The sequence below is a fragment of the Nicotiana attenuata genome, unplaced genomic scaffold (genome assembly GCF_001879085.1).
Source record: "Nicotiana attenuata strain UT unplaced genomic scaffold, NIATTr2, whole genome shotgun sequence".
Classification (NCBI taxonomy): domain Eukaryota; kingdom Viridiplantae; phylum Streptophyta; class Magnoliopsida; order Solanales; family Solanaceae; genus Nicotiana; species Nicotiana attenuata.
The window spans coordinates 71,517-88,283 of record NW_017674669.1 but is presented as its reverse complement, the minus strand read 5'-3'; positions in this window follow the sequence as shown (position 1 = coordinate 88,283).

The window sequence follows — 16,767 nt, the reverse complement described above, 5'->3', positions numbered from 1 at the left end:
ATGGCGAGAACACGCGCTTCCTCATCTACCGATCAGCAGTCCGAGCCCTGGGCATCTCCCGCTAGGGGCAGAGGACGAGGCCGTGCTAGAGGCCGAGGTAGGGGCAGAGCTCAGCCCCGAGCAGCAGCACCAGCGGCGAACCCTCAGGTTGACCTTGATGAGGAGGTTCCGGCCCCAGCCCCAGCAGTTCCGGTGGGCCTAGCTCAGGTCCCAGAGGGGTTTATTGCTACCCCAGTCCTTCAGGACGCTTTGGTCTGGTTGGTGGGCCTCATGGAGAGTGTCACCCGGGCAGGATTGCTTCCTGTAGCACCAGCCACTTCTCAGGTTAGAGGAGGAGCCCAGACTCCTGCTGCACGTACTACGGAGCAGGTAGCTCCCTAGGGTCAGATTCCAGCGTTCAGCTAGCTACGGCAGTTCAGCCGGGGGTAGTTGCACAAGCCGGCGATGGAGCGACTATGTCCGCAGATGCTTTGTGGAGGCTGGACAGGTTCAACAAGCTCTTCACTACTACATTCAGCGGTGCTTTTTCTGAGGACCCCAAGGATTTCTTATATAGCTGCCACAAGGTTCTTCGGAACATGGGCATTGTGGAGTCCAATGGAGTTGATTTTGCTGCCTTTCGTCTATCTGGATCCCCCAAGACTTGGTGGAGGGATTTCTGTTTTGCCAGACCAGCAGGCTCGCCGTCTTTGACTTGGGATCAGTTTTCTGAGTTGTTTCTGGAGAAGTTTCTCCCCGTTACTCAGAGGGATGCTTAACGGAGGCATTTTGAGCGCCTCCAGCAGGAGTCCATGACGGTCACACAGTATGAGACCAGGTTTATCGATCTAGCTCGCCATGCTCTTGTCATACTCCCCACTGAGAGGGAGAGGGTGAGGAGATTTATTGATGGTTTGATCCAGCCTATTCGTCTTCAGATGGCCAGAGAGGCGGGGAGTGATATTACTTTTCAGGAGGCGGCCAATGTGGCCCGGAGGATCGAGATGGTTTTGCCACAGGGGGTGGTCATGGAGCAGACAAGAGACCCCGTCACTCAGGCCGATTCAGTGGTGCCTCATCTGGAGGCAGGGATTCTTATGATAGGGGTCAGCCTTCTAGGCCTTTCCAGTCAGCCCTCCAGGTTTCTCAGGGTGCCCCAGGTGATCGTGGTTTTCGTGGGCATTATTCTGATCAGCAGTCATGTAGTGCACCACCAGCTCCTATCAGCGCACCGCCACTTCAGAGTTTTCGTGGAGGTCATTCAGGTCTCTAGGGCCAGCCACAGCGTTCGGAGGGATGTTATGAGTGTGGTGAGTATGGCCACATCAGGAGGGCTTGCCCGAGATTGAGGGGTGCTCAGTCGCAGCAGCAGGGTCCCCGTCCTATGATTCAGGCACCAGATGCTCCACAGCTAACCAGAGGTGGAGGTAGAGGTCATAGAGGTGGAGGTAGAGGTCGTAGAGGTAGAGCTCAGACCGCCAGGGGCAGAGGTCAGCAAGAAGCAAATCGACCTAGGGATACAGTTCAGGGTGGTGGGGCCCAGCCCTGTTGCTATGCTCTCCAGGCTAGGCCCAAGGCAGAGGCTTCAGATGCGTTGAGGGTATTCAGGTGGACCCGAAGAAGATAAAGGCAGTCAAGAACTAGCCTAGACCAGCATCAGCGACAGAGATTCGGAGTTTCTTGGGGTTGGCAGGCTACTACAGACGGTTCGTGGAGGGATTTTCATCTATTGCAGCCCCGATGACCAGATTGACCCTGAAGGGTGCCCAGTTCAGATGATCAGATGAGTGTGAGGCGAGCTTTCAGAAGCTCAAGACAACTCTGACTACGGCACCGGTGTTGGTTTTGCCCACAGGATCAGGGCCCTATACAGTCTACTGTGATGCTTCCCGTGTTGGGCTTGGAGCAGTATTGATGCAGGATGGCAAGGTCATTGCCTATGCTTCGAGACAGTTGAAGATTCATGAGAAAAACTATCCAGTGCATGATCTAGAGTTGGCAGCTATTGTTCACGCCATGAAGATTTGAAGGCACAATTTGTATGGCGTGGCATGTGAGGTTTTTACCGACCACAAGAGTCTTCAGTACTTGTTCAAGCAAAAGGAGTTGAATTTGAGGCAGAGGAGGTGGTTGGAGTTGTTGAAGGATTATGATGTCACCATTTTATACCATCCGGGGAAGGCCAATGTGGTGGCCGATGCTTTGAGTAGGAAGTCAACCAGTATGGGCAATCTTACTTATATCCCAGTCATTCAGAGGCCGTTTGCTTTTGATGTTCAGGCTTTAGCCAATCAGTTCGTGAGACTGGATGTTTCTGAGCCCAGTCGTGTATTAGCTTGCACGGTCGCTCGTTCTTCATTATTCGAGCGTATCCGTGATCGGCAGTTTGATGATCCCCATTTATGTGTCCTTAGAGACACGGTGCAGTGAGGAGGTGCCAAGCAGGTTACCTTAGATGCGGATGGAGTTTTGAGATTGCAGGGGCGAGTTTGTGTGCCCAATGTGCATGGGCTTCGAGAGTTGATTTTAGAGGAGGCCCATAGCTCTAGGTACTCTATTCATCCAGGCGCCGCGAAGATGTACCAGGATTTGCGGCAGTACTATTGGTGGCGTAGAATGAAGAAGGATATCGTAGCATATGTGGCTCCTTGTTTGAATTATCAGCAGGTTAAGTACGAGCATCAGAGGCCTGGTGGGTTATTTCGGGGGATTGAGCTTCCCGAGTGGAAGTGGGAGCGGATTACCATGGATTTTGTTACTGGGCTTCCATTGACTCGGAAGAAGTTCGATGCGATATGGGTTATTATTGATAGGCTGACCAAGTCAGCGCATTTCATTCCTATGGCAGTCTCCTATTCATCCGAGAGATTAGCTGAGATTTATATCCGGGAGATTGTTCGCCTTCATGGTGTGCCGACATCTATCATTTCGGATCGGGGTACGCAGTTTACCTCGTGCTTCTGGAGAGCAGTTCAGCGAGAGTTGGGCACACGGGTCGAGTTGAGCACAGCATTCCATCCCCAGACGGACGGTCAGTCCGAGCGGACTATTCAGGTTTTGGAGGATATGCTCCGGGCTTGTGTTATTGACTTTGGAGGTTCATTGGATCAGTTCTTGCCTTTAGTGGAGTTTGCCTACAACAAAAGCTACCAGTCGAGCATTTAGATGGCTCCTTATGAGGCTTTATATGGTAGGCGGTGTCGGTCTCTGGTTGGATGGTTCGAGCCGGGAGAGGCTCAGTTGATAGGTACAGATTTGGTTCAGGAGGCCTTGGACAAGGTCAAGATCATTCAGGATAGGCTTCGTTCAGCTCAGTCTAGGCAAAAGAGCTATGCAGATCGCATGGTTCAAGATGTAGCTTTCATGGTTGGTGAGCGGGTATTGCTCCGAGTGTCGCCTATGAAGGGCATGATAAGATTTGGGAAGAAGGGCAAGCTTAGACCTAGGTACATTGGTCCGTTTGAGATTCTTGATCGAGTGGGAGAGGTGGCTTATAGACTTGCATTGCCGCCTAGCTTATCAGCCGTGCATCCAGTTTTTCATGTATCCATGCTTCGGAGGTATCACGGCGATCCAGCCCACGTGTTAGACTTCAGCACTGTCCAGTTGGACAAGGATTTGTCCTATGAGGAGGAGCCGGTAGCTATTCTAGACCGGCAGGTTCATCAGTTGAGATCCAAGAGTTTTCCTTCTGTTCGTGTTCAGTGGGGAGGTTAGCATCCTGAGGCATCGACCTGGGAGTCCGAGTCTGATATGCGGAGCCGTTATCCCCATCTTTTCCCCGACTCAGGTACTTCTTTCTTTTGTCCGTTCGAGGACGAACGGTTGTTTTAGAGGTGAAGAATTTGACGACCCAAAGGGTCATCACCTATTTTCTTACTCATTCCGTGCTTCCGAGGCCTTGAAAACCTCATTTAGGGTTGCCTCGATTTGCATGCGCAGTCCGACCGCGTAGCCGGAAATCTTAAATATGAATTCTGTGATAAAAATGCTAAATTTTGATATTAATATGAATATATTTGANCATTGAGTTTCAAGTTCAAAAGTTAAGGAAAGGAGTCCTTAAGTTTGAATTACAGGTTAGAAAGTTAAGGACAGGCAGTCCTTAACTTTGAGTTCAAAGTTCAAAAATTTAGGACTGTCTGTCCTTAACTTTGAGTTTCAAGTTCAAAAGTTAAGGACTGTTTGTCCTTAACTTTGAGTTTCAAGTTCAAAAGTTAAGGACAGGAGTCCTTAAGTTTGACTTGCAGGTTGAAAAGTTAAGGACAGGCAGTCCTTAAGTTTGAATTGCACGTTCAAAATTTAAGGACAGGCAGTCCTTAACTTTGAGTTCAAAGTTCAAAGGTTAAGGACTGTTTGTCCTTAACTTTCAGTTTCAAGTTCAAAAGTTAAGGACAGGAGTCCTTAAGTTTGACTTGCATGTTCAAAAGTTAAGGACAGACAGTCCTTAAGTTTGAATTACACGTTCAAAAGTTAAGGACAGGCAGTCCTTAACTTTGAGTTCAAAGTTCAAAGGTTAAGCAATGTCTGTCCTTAACTTTTAGTTTCATGTTCAAAAGTTAAGGATAGGAGTTCTTAAGTTTGACTTGCAGGTTCAAAAGTTAAGGATAGGCAGTCCTTAAGTTTGAATTACACGTTCAAAGTTAAGGACAAGAAGTCCTTAAGTTTGAGTTCAAAGTTCAAAAGTTAAGGACACTTGGTCCTTGACCTTGAATTTGAAGTTCAATTACACTTAGTCATGAACTAATACTAACAAGCTGAATGGACAAATCAACACTTGAGTGAAACAAAGAAATTAATAACATGATGCCTTGATATTACTTCTGAAATTGTAATTTTGCATAGCACTGACAAAAAATTATGCTACGCAAACAAAATATAAGTGCCTTTTGAGGAATTTACAAAATACTTCAGAATTCATATGGATTCTTTCCGCAATTTTATACAAAAGATCAACCACAACCAACTTTCTTTACAAATAAACTACAACTCCTTCGGACAACAAGTTTCATTTTCACTCTCATAGTCATCGCCAACATTTTCTGGTGGTGTATCATAACCAGAATTTCTTTTCCACTCACCATGTGCCAAAATATTTGCGGCAAGTTCTTTTCTAAAGTCTTTTATGTCTTCAGGTTGGAATTTTTCCACATCCTTTCCAATCATCAACAACTCCTCATATTTGATCAGGAATGCACCACAATCAGTCCTAAGAAAAATATAAGATATGGAGTGAATTAAACAATAAATCTAAAGTACATATAAATAATATAACAAATAACAACACGTACGATCCAGTTTGGTGTGGTGATCTTTGCTACTGAATATCAAATTTGTTGAAGGCATTTCCAAAAGACTTGTGATGTTTGTCAAACTGTGAGAACTTTAGCAAGTGGGAGATCATGCGTGCATACATTTCCATGTGATTCATTCCTGCCTCATATGGCTCACTATATATGGAATCGTACACATCAATCTTTTTCTGATTCAAGTCCAATACCCCCAAAAGAAAGTGTGTCACAACATTATCATCTCATGAAGGAAGCCGACATGGAAAAAAGATTTTGTCAACCTCTGTCCAAGCAATTCCACATCTACGACTGTCCCCCCACACATATGGTGTCAGAAACAACTGATTATCACTAGCACACCAAAACTCATCAGTAGCATCTTCACTGAAATCTTTATACACAAGCACCATATAGTTATCAAAAAGAATATTTGTAGTTGTGAAACGAAAAGGATGGTCGCGAGGGTGGTAGCATTCCTTCTTTCTCAGATAATATAGGCCAATGTCAATATGCTTCATAAAAAGGCAAAAAATAAAACAAATCCATCAGTCATAAAATAATTAAAAAATGATAAATTAAGAATAAAGAAAATAAATGCATTATCAAACCTTATCATTAAGTACACAGCTACTATCTGAAAGCTCAAGGAAGAACATTTTGCTACTGATTTTTTGATGATACAATTTGTATGGATTCTTTCTCACACCATTATCATCAGCATATATATCAGTTTCTCCCCTGAAAATTTTGAAAATATCAAAGTTAGAAGTTAGTCCTGAACTTAGTCTTTCAAGTTGAAAAGTTAAAGACAGGCAGTCCGTAAGTTTGAATTACAGGTTCAAAAGCTAAGGACACTTGGTCCTGCAGTTTGAGTTTCAAGTTCAAAAGTTAAGGATACATGGTCCTGAACTTAGACTTACAAGTTCAAAAGTTCAGGACACTTTGTCCTTAACTTAGACTAACAAGTATAAAAGTTAAGGACTGTCTGTCCGTAACTTATAGTTCCAAGTTCAAAAGTTAAGGACAGGAGTCCTTAAGTTTGACTTGCAGGTTCAAAAGTAAAGGACAGACAGTCCTTAAGTTTGAATTACAGGTTCAAAAGTTAAGGACACGCAGTCCTTAACTTTGACTTACAAGTTCAAAAGTTCAGGACATTTGGTCCTAAACTTTGAATTCCAAGTTGAAAAGTTAAGGACACTTGGTCCTAATCTTTTAATTTCAAGTTAAAAAGTTATGGACACTTGGTCCTTAACTTTGATTTTCAAATTCAAAAGTTAAGGACACTTGGTCCTAAACTTAGACATACAATCACAGAAGTTAAGGACACTTAAATTTAGCAATTTCGGTATCAATACACTTAGTCCTAAATTTAAAATTACAAGTTAAGGACACGAATTTAAGCAATTAATAAATAATGAAATACATTAAGGGACTTACTGTTTTTTGCGACCTTTCCTTTTCTCTTTGCCCAACCACGCAATGAATTTCTTCAATAAGTTTGCATCATCTTTGGTATAATGGAAAATACATCTACGAGTATATGTTGATTTTATCCAGCCCGAACTCTTGGGAGTATTTTCATTTTTGCGCCATCGATGTTCCTGTTTTTCTTTCCTGATCAAAAGGAGATTTCAACTGCCAACTATGCTTTTTATTCCTTTTACCTCAACCAAGCTCTTCTTCAACATTTCCTTCAACCTCCACAGACAAACCCCCATCAATGCTCATTTGTGTACTTGGAGGAGTAGGAGTAAGAATAGAAAATGACGGACCATCATAACCAATACTATCCCTCTTTCTTTTCCTAGTATATTGGTTAAGAGCTTCATTATTGTTTTCCTCTCTCTCTCTCTCTCTCTCTCTCTCTCTCTCTATATATATATATATATATATATATATATATATATATATATATATATATATATATATATATATTAGTTTATTTCAAGTCGTCAAATGAAGAGACAAAAACTAAGAACATTATTTTTGAAATGTACTGGCATTTTCAATTATGAATATAATATTTAGGACAATCAATACCTATCTTGTTCACACTGCCTTCTTGTGTTTTTTCAACAGACAATTGAGCTTTATCTTCCAACTGCACAGTTTCTTTATCCTGCAACTGTTCTCCATGTTCTTCAGTTGCAAGTTCACAAGATTCTGCAAAATATTTACAAGAGCTAATACAATTAGTACTTGTTACTAATCTTTGATTAAAACAAACATATACAAAATTAAAAAAAATACTGTCTAACCATTTGCAATTGTTAAGATCATCCCAGTTAAATCATTATCTTCACTAGCATTTTCTTGGCTTCCAATATTGTTGGTAAGAGAGCGAGGTGTAGAGAGATCACATGTTCCATCTATGCATTTGGAAACAATCTCAGATATGCTTCTTCCTTCGGTATTTTCTAGGTCCTGAGATTGTACTCCACTTTTCTCTTGATACTCCACTCCAGCTTCTTCCTTGCAGCTTCAAAAGATTCTGTAACATTTGCAATTAATACCCATTCTAATAGGTCACTAAAACTAACATTCAACATATCATGAAAATTTCATCTAACCTTGATTGGAACAATTTTGAACTCCAAATTTCTCTTTATATGAGAGAGGTGTAGACATATCATATGTTCCTTCTAAGAATTTGCATACGATCTCACTGACACTTGTTCCCAATGGACTTTCTAAATCCTCCTGAGATTGCAATCCACATTTACAAGTTTTTTCTGGTACTCCTGTCTCTTTTGGATTTTCCTGGTCTTGACATTCTACTATATCTTGAACTTCCACTCCATCAATAGATTCTACAAATATTTGTAATCACAAAAAAGTTTATATGTATTACGCTATTGAATATAAATTTCAATGAAAAAAATTCAAAATCTATATCTAACCTTTCCCAATATCAGTGACGATATCAGTTTCATCATCTAGATGTGCATCTCTAAAATCACTTTCATACTGAACTTTTGCATGCACATCCATATCATCACGTTCATCACCACCTGCATCTTTGTTAATTGTAACAGTAGGCTCTATACCATGACAATGATCATCAACTCCATCTTTAGTAATTGGAACACTAGATTCTCTCTCTATGTTCCTTTCATCAGGTTTCACATAAATCTTCAACAAAGTATCAAGCTTTGATCCTAGACTTTTCTTTAAATCCTGTGAAAGAAGCTAAGTTAGAAAGTTCAGGACAGGTATTCCTAAACTTCAAGTTACAAGTAAAGAAGTTATGGACGGACAATCCTTAACTTAGAGTAACAAGTTCAAAAGTTAAGGACAAGCAGTCCTTAACTTTGAATTCCAAGTTATAAAGTTAAGGACACTTGGTCCTTAACTTACAGTTATAAGTTAAAAAGCTAAGGACAGGAAGTCTTTAACTTCAAGTTTCAAGTTCAAAAGTTCAGGACATATGGTCCTGAACTTAGACTTACAAGTTCAAAAGTTAAGGACAGGCAGTCCTTAACTTTGAATTCCAAGTACAAAAGTTAAGGACAATGGTCCTGAACTTCAAGTTTCAAGTTCAAAAGTTCAGGACATATGGTCCTGAACTTAGACTTACAAGTTCAAAAGTTAAGGACAGGCAGTCCTTAACTTTGAGTTACAAGTTCAAAAGTTAAGAACACAAGGTCCTGAACTTAGACTAACTGAAATTAATGATATTACCTTGATTTCATTCTCAATCTTTTTTTCTGATACAGATATTTTCTGATTTATTCTTGTAACTTCAGCATGCAGATCCTTTTTAAAACTCTCTGATAATCTCTGAATCAAAAACCATAAAAACAAAAAAGTCTCTTAAGAAAAAAATAATCAAATAAAAAACTAATGCTATTCAAAGATAGAAAACCTACTTTAACAATTTCCTTAAGCATGGCTTCGTCAAATTGTGTGGAAGAAGGCATTGAGCTTTGATCTTGAGAAATTGGCTCTTGCACACTAATAGGCTCTGTATCTTCTTCAATAGGAATAAATGGTGCCACCTCGATCAACTTAAATACCTATTATAACAAAAAAATATATAAGTTTTCAGAACTAAAACAAATAAACCAAAAAAAATTAGCTAGTAATTAGATTAACTTACATTTTCATTATGGAAGTATTTTTTACACAGAGAATCATATTGTGGAGATTTTATATCCGAATAACATAACATCCGAGGAAAACCACATTCTCGGAAGTTCACAAATTGCTTTTCCTGGAAAATAGGAATTACTTTCATAATCCAAACACAAAAGGCAAAAGGAAAGCCAGGTATAGTGTAGCTATCCTTGACTTTGTCTTTGTCCTTCTCTTTCTCACTCTCATTCTCGGTGGGCTTCAAACAACTCTTCAATGATTTTAATAACGTTTCATAAGAAAGAGAGCCCCCGTTGAAAGAAGAGCATAGTTCATCATCGTAGACAATTTTCATTAGCTGCTCAGACACATTCCTATTCTTCCGTTTCCCCATCAAAACAGATTCAACAAAATAAATTGTTGCCAACTTCACAGCATCATCATCGCTGCCTACAAATGATGCAGTTGTACCATGTGGGTGACTAGTAATAAAATTAAACAAATCACCCAACTCAACTCTATCCTTTCCGGGGAAATAGACTTTCGAAAGCCTATTCTCTTTTTCATGCAAACCTTTGATGTCCAGTGAAAAATAACACTTCAAACCAGTAATTATATGAAATGCTTCACGTGTAAACTTAATTTCACGGTCAAAAACCTTGAAAGTCATCAAATCGGGGTCATTATTTACATTTTCTGAAAGCAATACACAGTGAAAAAGTTTACCACAGAACTTCACACTTTGTAATCGGAAAAAGTTTCCGAAAATACCATCCCTCAACTTCTTCCACTGCCTGTTTGACAAAAAAGTTTTGATTGTTTCCTTATACTGTAAATCTCCTTTCCAATAGATCATAAAATTACGCCAAACATCAAACGCGAACACACGATCTCCTTCCATTATCACACTACAAAGAAGGAAAAAGAAAATAAAGATTAGGACTTACAGTTAGTTGGATGGACTTGGTCCTTAAATTCAAGTTTCAAGTAAAAAAGTTAAGGACAAGCAGTCCTTAACTTAAAGTTTCAAGTTGAAAAGTTAAGGACAATAGGTCCTGAACTTCAAATTTGGAGATCAAAAGTTAAGGACACTTGGTCCTTAACTTCAAGTTTCAAGTTAAAAAGGTAAGAACAGGCACTCCTTAACTTATAGTTTCAAGTTGAAAAGTTAAGGACACTTGGTCCTGAACTTCAGGTTTCAAGTTCAAAACTAAAGGACACTTGGTCCTTAACTTTGAATTCCAAGTTCAAAAGTTAAGGACACTTAGTCCTTAACTTTGAGTTCCAAGTTCAAAAGTTAATGTCGTTTGGTCCTTAACTTTTATGAACACAGTTAACTAAAAATTCATAAACACGGTTAGCTTATGAATTCCTACGACTATTTTTATGAAATGTCCTTACATAATCAAATATATTGATTGAACCACAAACACATTTCACATTTCAATACCAAAAATTTCTGAATAACAGCATCACAAAAATACGCTACTTCTCCGACACTGAATCAACTTATAATGATCATTTTTGAAATTTCACACATACTTGACACAGCATTGATCGCGATTACACATATACAAAAACAAAAATGCATAAAAGAAAAAAAAAATTACCAGTTCGATCGTTCGATGCGGAGAAGATGACAGAGAAGATGAAGAAGGAGAAAGATTAACTGCAGCTCGTTTGCATGCGAGGATGGTACAGATGCTGAGAACACACGAAACTTGCCCTGAAATATTCGCTCTCAAATTTTCCCTCTTCTGAATGAATAAAACAAGGGTTTGGGAATATAAGAATTGAAGAAAGGGTAAAACTATCTTTTTCCTATTAGTAGTGGCTATTTTTGCTGAGCATTATAATTAGTGGATAAAAATTAAAGACCACCTTAATTAGTGGCTACTACACGCCATTTTTACGTAAATAAATAGGTCAATACTTAATCCTGTCCAAAGTTTATTTAGGTCAAAATGGGTTAGATCAAGATAGGCTTAAAAACGGGTAGTAAACCAACCCCCAACGTGACCCAAATCTTATCTTAATTTTTAAACAAATCAAAACCTAATATTGTTTTAAAAAAATTTAAAATATATAGAGAATAACCTTCTCTGACTCAAATAAAGATATGTTGTGAATTATATCACGGGTAACTAAAAAAAACATGTCAAATTTGATTCAAAAACTATTCGAACTACACCCGAGGCCCCCGGGACCTCAACCAAACATACCATCAAGTCCTAAAACACGATACAAACTTACTCGAGACTTCAAATCACATCAAACAACATCAAACACGAATCGCACCCCAAATCAAGCCTAATAAAATTAAGGAAATCCAACTTTTACAAACGGCTCTGAAACCTATCAAATCACGTCCGATTGATCCTAAATTTTGCACACAAGTCAAAAATGACACCACAGACTACTCCAACTCCTGGAACTCTAATCCGATCCCAGTAACCACAAATTCCACTCTCGGTCAAACTTATAAATTCCCAACTTTTGCCATTTCAAGTCTAATTCAACTACGGACCTCTAAATCAAAATTCGGACACGCTCTTAAGTCCAAAATTACCCAATAGAGCTAACGGAACCATCAAAACTCTATTCCGGAGTCGTTTACACATAAGTTAGCATCCGGTCAACCATTACAACTTAATCTTTCAACCTTGAGACTAAGTGTCTCGACTCATTCCGAAACCTCGACGGACCCGAAGATCAAATAAGGAAAAAATCTTTTTTTTTTCCTTTGGAAACAAAAAAAAAGAATCTATTCGAGGGGGAGACCAACTACCCCGACAAGTCACATAACAACTGTAAAGCATAAAATGAGCAGTAAATTGTGGAATGGGGCTACAACTCTCAAAACGACCGGTCGGGTCGTTAGAGAAAGAGGGCAGTTGCATTTTGTCAAGTCTGTAACACCCCAAAGCAGTCCTTTATTTTTTTTTGGTAATTAATTTCCTTTTGTATTAATCACCAAAGATCAAGCTTTACAATTCCATAGTCCAGCATAATACTCTGCTGACTATCTCAAATTGTGAAAACGTACTGCTAATCTACAGAGAAATTAACTAAACTACTCTTCTAACAAAAACTGCTGCATTTGATTCCTAGCTCTAGGAACTACTCTAACATTACAAATGTAAGCTATTTCTCTTGCTAATACATCACTGTTACGATATCATTGGTCAAAAATACGTGTGTTCCTTTCAATCCATAATGCACATGAAGTTTCAGCATATACCATTCTGAAGATACTGGCCTTGTTTGACTTCCCTTTGCCTTTCTTGACAACCCATTAGAGATGCTGATCCCGGTTGTGATTGGTCATTTGATCCTTTTGAATCCATCTCAGTACTTTCTTCCACAAAGCTACTGCATACGAACATAGTATAAACAAGTGATCTCTTGTTTCCATATGTCCTTGGCAAAGAATACATTGCTGATTGATATTCAATCCCCAGCTAGCTAACTTGTCCTTGGTAGGCAATCTTCCTTGTAGCATTAACCATAAGTTGAAAACACCCTTTGGTCGAGCAGAATTCTGAAACAGTATATACTTCCAACTTATTTTTGGTAAGTCACCCAATAACTGTAAGTATAGTTGTCTAATACTGCCAATGTGACCATTTGAATTCTGAGCTTGATCTAAAAAACTTCTTGAACCATTTATTTTCCTTACCATCCAAAGCCTGCTGTGGGATTGGCATGTTCTATAATTGTTGTTGCTTGATGTAATAAGCATTAATCCACCGGATCCACAATTTATCTTTTTTATGGGCTAGATGCCAGTATACCTTAGCAATTACTGCCTTGTTCCACAGAGATAAGTTAATGAGGTTCAAGCCACCATTAGATTTAGGAGTACACATCTTCTCCCAAGCCACAAATGCCTTCTTAGTAATAGTGGTACTGCCAGACCACACAGAACTTCTGCAAAGAGCCTCAATCATCTTCAGAACTTTAACAGGTAGGATGAACAACTGAGCCCAATAGGCTTGGATGCCAAATATAACTGATTGTACTAGTTGCACACGACGAGCATAGGATAGCTTCCTGGCTGTCCATGAGGAGATCTTGCCTGTGATTCTTTCAATCAAAGGTTGCCATTGGATCAGTGCTATTTTCTTAGTAGACAATGGGATGCCTAAATATTTGAAGGGTAAGGTTCCTTGCTCAAATCCTAGATGATCCAAGATCTGCTTCCTCACTTCTAGCTTCACTCCACCAAAGTAAACTGAGCCTTTACCTAAGTTAGCTTGTAATCCTGAAGCCTCAGAGAATTGGGAAAAATATTTGTACATTGTGACTATAGAAGGCAGATCACCTCTAGCAAACAAAAGTAGGTCATCAGCAAAACTCATATGAGTTATGTCTAGTTTCTTGCATCTGGGGTGGTATTGAAAATTGGTTTCCTTTTTCAGTTCATTGAGATATCTACTCAGGTATTCCATCACAATAGCAAATAGGAAAAGAGATATAGGGTCTCCTTGTCTAAGCCCCTTAACAGCATTAAAAGGTTCAGTTGTTTCTCCATTCACAAGGACAATATAGCTAATTGTTTTGATACACTCCATGATCCATTTGATGAATCTATCAGGGAAGCCAATCTCTTCCATCACCTGCTGTAAGAAGATCCACTCAACTGAATCATAAGCTTTTTGGAGGTCAATCTTCACCATGCACCTAGGGGATATTTGGGCTGTAGTATAAGACTTGACTAGTTCATGAGCCAAAATTATATTGTCTACTATCTTTCTGCTAGGGATAAAACCAGCTTAGGCTTCACATATTATACTTGGCATGACTTTCTGTAGTCTGGCAGCTAACATTTTTGAAATTATTTTGTATAAAACTGTATAGCAGGCTATTGGTCTGTACTCCTTGACTGTGGTGGGCTTAGGTACTTTAGGTACTAGAGTAATGGTAGAACAATTCACTGGTTTATACATCTTACCAGGGGAGAAGAATTCTTTGACAGCTCTTTTAATTTGATTGTTAATGATGCCCCAAGTCTTCTTGAAGAATACTGCATTAAAACCATCAATCCCTGGTGCTTTATCATCCCCAATGACTTTAAGACTCTCCATAATTTCTTGATCTGTTACTTCTGCACATAACTCCATTCTTTGCTGATGAGACAGAACAGGACCATTTTTCATGTACAGTCTATTTATGGCAGGAAGTGAATTGGCTGCTGAACCCATTAGTGTCTTGTAAAACTCCATAATCTCCTTTCTAATAGCTGCAGGATCAGTCACCTTATCCCCTAAACCTGTCGTAATATCCGTAATCTGCTATCTTTGAGCTCTATCTTTCATAACTGCAGTAAAATACTTAGTGTTAGAATCACCCAATTGAATCCACTTTGCTCTTGCCTTCTGCTGCAATGCACTCTCCTCTATTAGAGACCACTTCTCAAGGTTGAGTAGTGTTTCTTTTCCCTATGCAGCAAGCCATTAGTATAGGAGTTAGTAAGCTGCTCTTGGATATCCTTCAGTTCTAGCCTAGCCCTTTCAATTCTCTGAGTAATGCCCTTGAATTCCTTAGCACTCAAAGCCTTTAGAGGAGCTTTCAATGCTTTTAATTTTATCCAAACTGATTTCAAGGATCCATAAGTGCTTGAAGAGTTCCAGATGTTTTCCACAATCTAATAGAAGTCTATATAAGTAGTCCATATGTTGAAAAATCTAAAAGGCACTCTTCCTGTCCAAGATGAAGCTGCTAATGTTAATAACGTGGGAGCATGATCTGACATTTGAGGTAGATCATAGATAGTCTCCACATGTCTCCAAGACATCATCCACTCATAGTTGCCAAAAACTCTATCTAATCTGCTACTCACCCTATCTACACCAGGTTGTTTATTGGTCCATGTATAATATTCTCCCTTCCAAGGTAATTCTGTTAATCCTACTTGTTAAAGACAGTGACCAAACTCTTGAATCTCAGAATAGCTAACAGGGTTACGAGAAAGTCTGTCATTAGGATATAATACTGCATTGAAATCCCCTGCAATTAACCATGGGCTTGTAATGCTTGTTGATAGTTGCTGCAGATTATCCCATGAAGTTCTTCTTTGCTTTATCTCATTAAAACCATAGACAACAGTAAGAAAACAGTCTATATCCCCCCTTCTATTTCTTACTTGACAATGAATCATTTGGGGATCACCTGTAAGTCCAGTCACAATGAGGTGGTTAGTATCCCACAGCAGCTATACCCTACCATTCCTAGCATCTTTATAATTAGCCAGCATACCCCATCCAGGAACAATTGCTTTTGAAATTCCTTGAGCATTTCCTTCTTTGACCTTGGTTTCTACAAGTCCTACTAACTTTATGTTATTGCTTCTAATATACTCCCTAATCTCCTTCTGTTTATATCTTTTATTTACACCTCTAATATTCCAGAATAAACAATTCATCATTGATTACCGGTTCCACCTCTATCCCCAGGTGGTATATGAATCTCATACTTATAATTAGACATTGCTTCAAATTTATTTCTCACTGGAATAGGAGAAAGAGGAGGAAAGTTGATGAGATTCAGTTCTGGACTTCGCACTGCTTTGCCTTTATCCTCTTGTCCTTCAGCTATAGTCACCACACTAGGCTGAACATTGCTTTCCTTAGGACCATGGATATCATTTACCATGTTGATAGTAGCTTGTTGTGGCTCAGCTGGGGCTATTTCACTCTACATAGGCACTGTAGGCGTTGGAGCCTTGGTCCTCCATTCCTGTGTGATGATCTTATTGGCTTTTGGTTTCTTAGTTTGAACAGGATGTTGTGTCCCAGGTTTCATTTGGTTTGAGCATTTGTGTCCCACCACTAAACACTTCTCACAATAAGCAGGTCTCCAATCATATGTGACATTCTATAAGAACTTCTTCCCAGTTGGATCCATCACCCAAATTTCACTTGGCAAATCTGTGGTAACATTAACCTCAATGAGCATCCGAGCAAATGATACTCTAGTCTGCTTAGTGGTACACTCATCAGCAAATATAGGTCTGCCAATCACACTAGAAATCCTGCTCAATGAACCTACTCCCCAACAAGACATAGGTAACTTGCGAAATTTAACCCATAATGGAATAACAGTAGGAAATTCCTCAGTGAAATCAAAATCAGGTGTCCACGGTTTTAGGATTATAGGCTTATTAGCTATTGAATAGGGACCATTACACATAATTTCATGGGCATCTTCAATGGTTCTGCATCTGATTGTGACGACCCTTTACTGTTTTCTTACTCATTCCGTGCTTCCGAGGCCTTGAAAACCTCATTTAGGGTTGCCTCGATTTGCGTGCGCAGTCCGAGCGCATAGCCGGAAAGCTTAAATATGAATTATGTGATAAAAATGCTAAATTTTGATATTAATATGAATATATTTGACTTCGGTCAACATTTTGGGTAAGTAT